This window comes from Oncorhynchus nerka, linkage group LG7, assembly GCF_034236695.1.
Source record: "Oncorhynchus nerka isolate Pitt River linkage group LG7, Oner_Uvic_2.0, whole genome shotgun sequence".
NCBI classification, from domain to species: Eukaryota; Metazoa; Chordata; class Actinopteri; order Salmoniformes; family Salmonidae; genus Oncorhynchus; species Oncorhynchus nerka.
Window position 1 is genome coordinate 36,192,040 of NC_088402.1, and position 10,877 is coordinate 36,202,916.

At 43.6% G+C, this 10,877-nt stretch overlaps 1 protein-coding gene across 1 annotated transcript in view; it reads right to left on the minus strand.

Moving 5' to 3' along the window:
• Nucleotides 1-10,528, minus strand: part of LOC115131529 (zinc finger protein 516-like) — a 36,716-nt gene extending 26,188 nt beyond the window's left edge. Inside the window, exon 1 of the mRNA XM_029663317.2 lies at nt 9,935-10,528. The gene's annotated coding sequence lies outside the window, so the exon portion shown is untranslated. The remainder of the gene's footprint in view (nt 1-9,934) is intronic.
• Nucleotides 10,529-10,877: the final 349 nt, after the last annotated feature.

Consider the following 10,877-nt stretch of genomic DNA (forward strand, 5'->3'; position numbering starts at 1 on the left):
AGGACATTTGAAGTACTTGCGTCACGTAGAAGTGACGCCACCTTTCGGAAGACAATGAATCTAAGGGGTCACTACTACAGCGAGAGTGAGAGGAGTGAGAGTGAAGAACCATGGGAGTATGAGTTTTCCCAGCAGATCAATATTTAAAGGAAAACTCCACCCAAAAACGTTGTATTTATTTAATTTGTCAATTCTTCGTATAGTCCCAAAATGTCTCCCAATGTAGTTTACTTAAATTAATAGGCCTAATTTGTGGAATAAACACATGGAAAAACACATTGGCACCTACATTACCAGTCAAAAGTTTGGACACACATTGTAGATTAATGGTGAAGACATGAAAAAAACAATGAAATAGCACATATGGAATCATGTAGTAACCAAAAAGTGTGAAACAAATCTAAATATATTTTATGACATTTTTCCAAGTAGCCACCCTTTGCCTTGACAGCTTTGCACACTCTTGGCATTCTCTCAACCAGCTTCACCTGGAATGCTTTTCCAACAGTCTTGAAGGAGTTCCCTCATATGCTGAGCACTTGTTGGTTGCTTTTCCTTCACTCTGCGGTCCAACTCATCCCAAACCATCTCAATTGGGTTGATGTCGGGGGATTGTTGGAGGCCAGGTCATCTGATGCAGCATTTAATCACTCTTCTTCTTGGTTAAATAACCCGTACACAGCCTGGAGGTGTATTGGCTCATTGTCCTGTTGAAAAACAAATGATAGTCCCACTAAGCCCAAACCAGATGGGGTGGCGTATCACAGTAGAATGCTGTGGTAGCCAATTATGGTTCAGTGTGCCTTGAATTCTAAATAAATCACTGACAGAGTCACCAGCAGAGCACCCACACACCTCCTCCTCCATGCTTCACGGTGGGAACCACACATGCAGAGATCATTGGTCCACCTACTCTGCGTCTCACAAAGACACCGTTGGAACCAAAAATCTCAAATTTGGACTTCCACCGGTCCAATGTCCATTGCTAGTGTTTCTTTTTGGTGTCCTTTAGTAGTGGTTTCTTTGCAGCAATTCGACCACGAAGGCCTGATTCACGCAGTCTCCTCTGAACAGTTGATGTTGAGATGTGTCTGTTACCTGAACTCTGTAAAACATTTATTTGGGCTGCAATGAGGCTGGAAACTCTAATAAACGTATCCTCTGCATCAAAGGTAACTTTGGGTCTTCCTTTCCTGTGGCGGTCCTCACGAGAGCCAGTTTCATCATAGCGCTTGATGGTTTTTGCGACTGCACTTGAAGAAATTGTCAAAGTTCTTTACATTTTCTGCATTGACTGACCTTCATGTCTTAAAGTAATTTACTGTCATTTATCTTTGCTTATTTGAGCTGTTCTTGCCATAATATGGACTTGGTCTTACCAAATAGGGTTATCTTCTGTATACCACCCCTACCTTGTCACAACACATCTGATTGTCTCAAAAGCTTTTAGAAAGAAGAAATTCCACAAATTAATTGAATTGAAATGTATTCCAGGTGACTACCTCATGAAGCTGGTTGAGGGAATTCCAAGAGTGTTTTATTTCACCTTTATTTAACCAGGTAGGCAACTTGAGAACAAGTTCTCATTTACAATTGCGATCTGGCCAAGTAAAGCAAAGCAGTTTGACACATACAACAACACAGAGTTGTACATGGAGTAAAACAAACATACAGTCAATAATACAGTAGAAACAATAAGTCTATATACGATGTGAGCAAATGAGGTGAGATAAGGGAGGTAAAGGCAAAAAAGGCCATGGTGGCGAAGTAAATACAATATAGCAAGTAAAACACTGGAATGGTAGATTTGCAGTGGAAGAATGTGCCAGTAGAAATAAAAAATAATGGGGTGCAAAGGAGCTAAATAAATACAGTAGGGGAAAAGGTAGTTGTTTGGGCAAAATTATGTTTGGGCTAAATTATAGATGGGCTATGTACAGGTGCAGTAATCTGTGAGCTGCTCTGACAGCTGGTGCTTAAAGCTAGTGAGGGAGATAAGTGTTTCCAGTTTCAAAGATTTTTGTAGTTTGTTCCAGTCATTGGCAGCAGAGAACTGGAAGGAGAGGCGGCAAAAGGAAGAATTGGTTTTGGGGGTGACCAGAGAGATATACCTGCTGGAGCGGGTGCTACAGTTGGGTGCTGCTATGGTCACCAGCGAGCTGAGATAAGGGGGGACTTTACCTAGCAGGGTCTTGTAGATGACCTGGAGCCAGTGGGTTTGGTGACGAGTATGAAGCGAGGGCCAGCCAACGAGAGTGTACTGTTCGCAGTGGTGGGTAGTATATGGGGCTTTGGTGACAAAACGGATGGCACTGTGATAGATTGCATCCAATTTATTGAGTAGGGTATTGGAGGCTATTTTGTAAATGACATCGCCGAAGTCGAGGTTCGGTAGGATGGTCAGTTTTACGAGGGTGAGTGAAGGATGCTTTGTTGCGAAATAGGAAGCCAATAGGAAGCCAATTCTAGATTTAACTTTGGATTGGAGATGTTTGATGTGAGTCTGGAAGGAGAGTTTACAGTCTAACCAGACACCTAGGTATTTTTAGTTGTCCACATATTATAAGTCAGAACAGTCCAGAGTAGTGATGCTGGACGGGCGGGCAGGTGCAGGCAGCGATCGGTTGAAGAGCATGCATTTAGTTTTACTTATATTTAAGAGCAGTTGGAGACCATGGAAGGAGAGTTGTATGGCATTGAAGCTTGTCTGGAGGGTTGTTAACACAGTGTCCAAAGAAGGGCCAGAAGTATACAGAATGGTGTCGTCTGCGTAGAGGTGGATCAGACTCACCAGCAGCAAGAGCGACATCATTGATGTATTCAGAGACTGCCAGAGGCCCGGACAACAGGCCCTCCGATTTGACAAACTGAACTCTACCAGAGAAGTAGTTGGTGAGCCAGGCGAGGCAGTCATTTGAGAAACCAAGGCTATCGAGTCTGTCGATGAGGATGTGGTGATTGACAGAGTCGAAAGCCTTGGCCAGGTCAATGAAAACAAGGCAAAGGGTGGCTACTTTGAAGAATCCAAAATGTAAAATATATTTTGATTTGTTGAACACTTTTTTTCGTTACCACATGATTCCACATGCGTTATTTCATAGTTTTGATGTCTTCACTATTAAACTACAATGTAGAAAATAGTAGAAATAAAGAAAAACCTTGGAATGAGTAGTTATGTCCAAACTTTTGACTGGTACTGTATATCCATTCACGAATCAGTCAACATGTTTCCCATCTGTATATAGTGGGAGACTTTAGTGATTTTTTTTAATTAAAGATGCCTAATATTGGCCCCTAAGTGCTGTTGTGTACTGTATATACATTTTGTTCAAACCCATTTGTTATTTGTTTAGCCTGATTGATTGCTCTTCATTTGAAGCATGGTTATGCTCAAACTATCCCCAAATTAGAAAGCCAAAAACAGGGACAGTAGGCATACTGTATGCTGGCAAGACAGTCACACGAACAGCCTCGATGGTTAGATAGTAGATCCTCTGTTTAGTACCAACATCCAAAGAGAAGATGCATATTCAGCTAAATGTCTCACTCATGCACACACACACACTAACCGGATACAAACAAATACACACACCATGCCAGAACAGAGTCCTCTGCCCACATTGCTCTCAGCCATGGCATTGCCAACTGACCAGAGCCAAGCTCTTCACCAGACACCAGCATGTGTGTTCTAAACACAGCTACCGCAATTGAGCACTCTCCACACACACACACATACACCAAAACCACTCTTATGTCTACAGCCTTTACACACAAAGAACTTTAAGCAAAAGCACACTCACATTGAGTATGAAGCATTTCAACAATATTATGCTCAACTGTCATTCTTGACTATGAATAGTGTTTTTCAGTTCGTGGTCCACAGTGGCACAGCAGCTGTGAAAACAGTGTATTTGCATACTACTGAGGAAGCCACTACAGTACCCTGCACCTGACACGTGAGGATTGTCATTCAATAAAACTGTCCCTACAGTAAAGTGCAGTACATTTCTACATCTTTTTCAAAACGTAGTAAAAATATATACTGTAGATTGGATTCTACTTCTATGTAGCATAGTAATAATGCCTTAGATGGTGGTTAACCATTCCTATCAGGCTATAGATTACAAGAGGTATTTAGCAAGTTGTCCTGTAGCATAGCAGGTTGTCCTGTACCATAGCAGGTTGTCCTGTAGCATAGCAGGTTGTCCTGTAGCATAGCAGGTTGTCCTGTAGCATAGCAGGTTGTCCTGTACCATAGCAGGTTGTCCTGTAGCATAGCAGTTTGTCCTGTAGCATAGCAGTTTGTCCTGTAGCATAGCAGGTTGTCCTGTAGCATAGCAGGTTGTCCTGTAGCATAGCAGGTTGTCCTGTACCATAGCAGGTTGTCCTGTACCATAGCAGGTTGTCCTGTAGCATAGCAGGTTGTCCTGTACCATAGCAGGTTGTCCTGTAGCATAGCAGGTTGTCCTGTAGCATAGCAGGTTGTCCTGTACCATAGCAGGTTGTCCTGTACCATAGCAGGTTGTCCTGTACCATAGCAGGTTGTCCTGTACCATAGCAGGTTGTCCTGTACCATAGCAGGTTGTCCTGTACCATAGCAGGTTGTCCTGTACCATAGCAGGTTGTCCTGTAGCATAGCAGGTTGTCCTGTAGCATAGCAGGTTGTCCTGTACCGTCCTGTAGCATAGCAGGTTGTCCTGTAGCATAGCAGGTTGTCCTGTAGCATAGCAGGTTGTCCTGTAGCATAGCAGGTTGTCCTGTAGCATAGCAGGTTGTCCTGTACCATAGCAGGTTGTCCTGTAGCATAGCAGGTTGTCCTGTAGCATAGCAGGTTGTCCTGTAGCATAGCAGGTTGTCCTGTAGCATAGCAGGTTGTCCTGTACCATAGCAGGTTGTCCTGTACCATAGCAGGTTGTCCTGTACCATAGCAGGTTGTCCTGTAGCATAGCAGGTTGTCCTGTAGCATAGCAGGTTGTCCTGTAGCATAGCAGGTTGTCCTGTACCATAGCAGGTTGTCCTGTAGCATAGCAGTTTGTCCTGTAGCATAGCAGTTTGTCCTGTAGCATAGCAGGTTGTCCTGTAGCATAGCAGGTTGTCCTGTAGCATAGCAGGTTGTCCTGTAGCATAGCAGGTTGTCCTGTACCATAGCAGGTTGTCCTGTAGCATAGCAGGTTGTCCTGTACCATAGCAGGTTGTCCTGTACCATAGCAGGTTGTCCTGTAGCATAGCAGGTTGTCCTGTACCATAGCAGGTTGTCCTGTAGCATAGCAGGTTGTCCTGTAGCATAGCAGGTTGTCCTGTACCATAGCAGGTTGTCCTGTACCATAGCAGGTTGTCCTGTAGCATAGCAGGTTGTCCTGTACCATAGCAGGTTGTCCTGTACCATAGCAGGTTGTCCTGTACCATAGCAGGTTGTCCTGTACCATAGCAGGTTGTCCTGTACCATAGCAGGTTGTCCTGTAGCATAGCAGGTTGTCCTGTAGCATAGCAGGTTGTCCTGTAGCATAGCAGGTTGTACTGTAGCATAGCAGGTTGTCCTGTACCATAGCAGGTTGTCCTGTAGCATAGCAGTTTGTCCTGTAGCATAGCAGGTTGTCCTGTAGCATAGCAGGTTGTCCTGTACCATAGCAGGTTGTCCTGTACCATAGCAGGTTGACCTGTAGCATAGCAGTTTGTCCTGTACCATAGCAGGTTGTCCTGTAGCATAGCAGGTTGTCCTGTAGCATAGCAGGTTGTCCTGTACCATAGCAGGTTGTCCTGTACCATAGCAGGTTGTCCTGTAGCATAGCAGGTTGTCCTGTAGCATAGCAGGTTGTCCTGTACCGTCCTGTAGCATAGCAGGTTGTCCTGTAGCATAGCAGGTTGTCCTGTAGCATAGCAGGTTGTCCTGTAGCATAGCAGGTTGTCCTGTAGCATAGCAGGTTGTCCTGTACCATAGCAGGTTGTCCTGTAGCATAGCAGGTTGTCCTGTAGCATAGCAGGTTGTCCTGTAGCATAGCAGGTTGTCCTGTACCATAGCAGGTTGTCCTGTACCATAGCAGGTTGTCCTGTACCATAGCAGGTTGTCCTGTAGCATAGCAGGTTGTCCTGTACCATAGCAGGTTGTCCTGTACCATAGCAGGTTGTCCTGTAGCATAGCAGTTTGTCCTGTACCATAGCAGGTTGTCCTGTACCATAGCAGGTTGTCCTGTACCATAGCAGGTTGTCCTGTAGCATAGCAGGTTGTCCTGTAGCATAGCAGGTTGTCCTGTAGCATAGCAGGTTGTCCTGTACCATAGCAGGTTGTCCTTACCATAGCAGGTTGTCCTGTACCATAGCAGGTTGTCCTGTAGCATACATTGACCGCAGCACTAAGCGTCATGAATACCCCCATCATGGGAATAACACATGAATGCAATCATTTCAAGATCCTACCTTCCTACATGATTTCAAGAATCTACGTTCCTACATGATTTCAAGATCCTACCTTTCTCCATGATTCTAAGATCCTACCTTCCTATATGATTTTAAGAACCTACCTTCCTACATGATTAAAAAACTACTTTTTCAAGATAAACCATAGAACTGAAAAATCTCAACAAACAACCTCTGTCCGCCACGTCTCCCCCCCCAGTCTCTCCCACTTAATCTGTATGATTAAATCATTTTTCCTTGGCCCTAATTTAGTCGGGGATGACGATACTCTGCCTGCCGGATAGTTGCTGAGCATACTCCCCATTGATGGCCATGCAGATGAAGATTACCCTAATAGCAGCAGATTACCTCCCCACATGTTGGCCACACACAGGGGGATGGTGTGTGTGTGTGTGTGTGTGTGTGTGTGTGTGTGTGTGTGTGTGTGTGTGTGTGTGTATAGGGAGCCGTGGTAGTAGAATATCTCTCGCTAGCTATATATCTGAAAGCATGGCTACCTACAATATTGGTCTAAATCTGTCTGTCTAAAATATCTGTCTGCCTTTGTCTATCCTTTTTGTGTGTCAATTCAAATAAAATGTTATTGATCGCATACACATATTTGCAGATGTTATCGCAGGTGCAGCGAAATACCTAACAATACAAACAAATCCAAAAAAGAATAAGAAAGTAATTAAGAAATATCATAAGGAGCAATGTCAGAATCCAGAATATAAATATGTAACCTCAGCAAAAAAATAAATGTCCCTTTTTTAGGACCCTGTCTTTCAAAGATCATTTGTAAAAATCCAAATAACTTCCCAGATCTTCATTGTAAAGGGTTTAAACACTGTTTCCCATGCTTATTCAATGAACCATGAACAATTAATGAACATGCACCTGTGGAACAGTCATGCACCTGAAGACACTAACAGCTTACAGACGGCAGGCAATTAAGGTCACAGTTATGAAAACTTAGGACACTAAAGAAGCCTTTCTACTGACTCTGAAAAGCACCAAAAGAAGGGTCCTTGCTCATCTGCGTGAACGTGCTTTAGGAGGCATGAGGACTGCAGATGTGGCCAGGGCAATAAATTGCAATGTGCGTACTGTGAGACGCCTAAGACAGCGCTACAGTGAGACAGGACAGACAGCTGATCTTCCTCGCAGTGGCAGACCACGTGTAACAACACCTGCACAGGATCGGTACATCCAAACATTACACCTGCGGGACAGGTACAGGATGGCAACAACAACTGTCCGAGTTACACCAGGAACTCACAATCCCACCATCAGTGCTCTGACTGTCCGCAATAGGCTGAGAGAGGCTGAACTGAGGGCTTGTAGGCCTGTTGTAAGGCAGGTCCTCACCAGACAACACCGGAAACAACGTCGCCTGTGGGCACAAACCATCGCTGGATCAAACAGGACTGGAAAAAAGTGCTCTTCACTGACTCGTCGCGGTTTTGTCACACCAGGGGTGATGATCGGATTCACGTTTATCGTCAAAGGAATGAGCATTACACCGAGGCCTGTACTCTGGATCAATTTGGAGGTGGAGGGTCCGTCATGGTCTGGGGCGGTGTGTCACAGCATCATCGGACTGAGCTTGTTGTCATTGCAGGCAATCTTAACGCTGTGCGTTACAGGGAAGACATCCTCCTCCCTATGTGGTACCCTTCCTGCAGGCTCATACTGACATGACCCTTCAGCATGACAATGCTACCAGCCATACTGCTCAATCTGTGGGTGATTTCCTGCAAGACAGGAATGTCAGTGTTTTGCCATGAACAGCGAAGAGCCCGGATCTCAATCCCATTGAGCACGTCTGGGACCTGTTGGATCAGAGGGTGCGGGCTAGGGCCATTCCTCTCAGAAATGTCTGGGAACTTGCAGGTGCCTTGGTGGAAGAGTGGGGTAACATCTCACAGCAAGAACTGGCAAATCTGGTGCAGTTCATGAGGAGGAGATACACTGCAGTACTTAACGCGGCTGGTGGCCACACCACATACTGACTGTTACTTTTGATTTTGACCCCCCTTATTCAGGGACACATTATTCCATTGCTGTTAGCCACATGTCTGTGGAACTTGTTCAGTTTATGTCTCAGTTGTTAAATCTTATGTTTGCAAAAATATTTACATGTTAAGTTTGCTGATTATAAATGCAGTTGACAGTGAGAGGACGTTTCTTTTTTTGCTGAGTTTATGTATATGATGGTGTGTATAGACATTATGGACAGTACATTAATAGAAATGGTGTGTACAGCAGTAGTTATTAAGGATGAGCCTTGACTAGAATACAGTATATACAGAAGAAGTGGGTAAAACAGTATGTAAACATTATTCAAGTGACCAGTGTTCAATGACTATGTAAGGTGCATGGTAGAGTACCGGGTGGCAGCCAGCTAGTAACAGTGACTAAGTTCAGGGCAGGCTGGCTTGTGGTGACTATTTTAACAGTCTGATGGCCGGGAGATAGTCTGTCTGTCTGTCTGTCTGTCTGTCTGTCTGTCTGTCTGTCTTTTCAACCATCCAGATTCATCTACAGATATCTTTCCATCTATATACACATCATTACGATTACAGACCTCTAAACATCAGATCCCATTGTGCCAAGCTTGATTTCGACTGCGTCAGGCCTACACTGATATAAAGTCTAGGCCTATCCAGGAGGCAAGTCATCCAAACCATTTTTATTTGACAAGACTTAAGATTTGATAGCGGGGATTTTGTGTCTCTGGCCTACAGTTCCACAGCATGCTGTGTGGATATACATCTGCAATACAGAAATACAACTCAGGATGGAGATGGTCTAACTGTCTATTGCCTAACTGTCCATATCTTCTCTATAGGTCTCCAACATACTGTGGTGAGAAGGTTGAACAGCAGCAACGGCTGAAGAATGACAAAGGCATACAAATATTATTGCCACTGCCAGTGTGGGTTTTTAGGCAGTCCAGATGGAGTAGACTAAGAGGCCATTGAGCGAGTGGAGAGAAAAGGAATTCTAGTAATCTGCTGCTGATCCTGTACAATAGACGCCTTGTCTCTTTTGTTAGGGCCACTCACAAACACAAGTTTGCACTGACAACGATAGCACCAATAGTCTGCCTTAGGAATGGAAAGAGAGAGAAAGATACGTGTGAAAAGGATAAAATAGGTCTACAGAAAGAAACCAATGGAAAGCAATTGTGTGCCAGCAGAGTGAGCCTGTTTTTCGTTATCTTGAGATGTCAAGAAAAAAATAAAATTCTATGTCTCTAATCTAGTCAAGTGTAGCCTAGAATAGACATTATAGATCTTGATATTATAGAGCCTTCTAACCTGCCTGTTGAACGCTACATTCGCACTGTGAATTAATTAACCGTTGAAGGACTGTTTATCCCCTCTCCTCTTCACCACAATGCACTGTCCTCCTCAAACGTTTTGGTGGCACCATGAAAAGCAATCATTAAAACATTTGCATATGAACTGTCGTTTATTTTATACAGATGTATATTTATACAGTAGGAAAAGATGGTTTTTTAAAAGTACCTTACCTCAAGACCTAAACGAATTTGTTGTGTCCTCCAGTAGCCTAACTACACACTTCAGCAAATATTTTTTTTAAACACGATGACAGTAGCATGCATCCGTAGAAAGTTGTCAAATCATTTTATCGGGAACAGTCCTCCAATTACATAGTTTACTGCTTGCTCCCGGATGAATTCCTGGCGTGATTTCTTACTGCTCTCAATGTGCCCAGAGTGCAAAGTTTCCGTCGGGTCGTTTATGGTCTCGATGTCCCGTTTCGACTCGCTACCCTTGAAATAGAATCGGTTTAGTACTCGACAGACTACAAGCAATAGGCTTCCAGACAAAAATGCATCAAAACAAAAAAAGTAGGCGCTAAAGCTCCGCCCTGTGTTTCCAGCAGACGGCAGTTTCTGTAGCCTAGATACAAAAACATGTCGTGAAAACAATAGGCTATATTTGATGTAATTTCTTAATCTGATTTGGCTGTTGAAATAATCCCTGCACACTGCCTGGACACGGACATCCACCGCCAATAAATAAAAAAATAACGCTTGTAAATGTAGTTTGCCTACAAGCGTTCTCTTACCTACCTGTACATTGTTAAAACCCCAAGGGCAGAGTAAATTAGATGCTGTGCATCGATGGCATGCATCAAAGTGAAGATGTCTGAGTGACGCCCCCTCCACTGTGGCGGATAGTTTCTCTGTTTTTTATGTGTAATAAAGTAGGTTAAATACCCAGACTCACGTAACAGTAACAACTCACATCAAGCCTTTATATTGCATTCGTAAAGTATTTAGACCCCTTTACTTTTTCCACATTTTGTTACCTTACATCTTTATTCTAAAATGGATTAAATAGTTCATCATTAATCTACACACAATGCCCCATAATGACAAAACGAAAACAGGCTTTTAGATTTTATTATTTATTAAAAAACGTAAATATCACATCTACATAAGTATT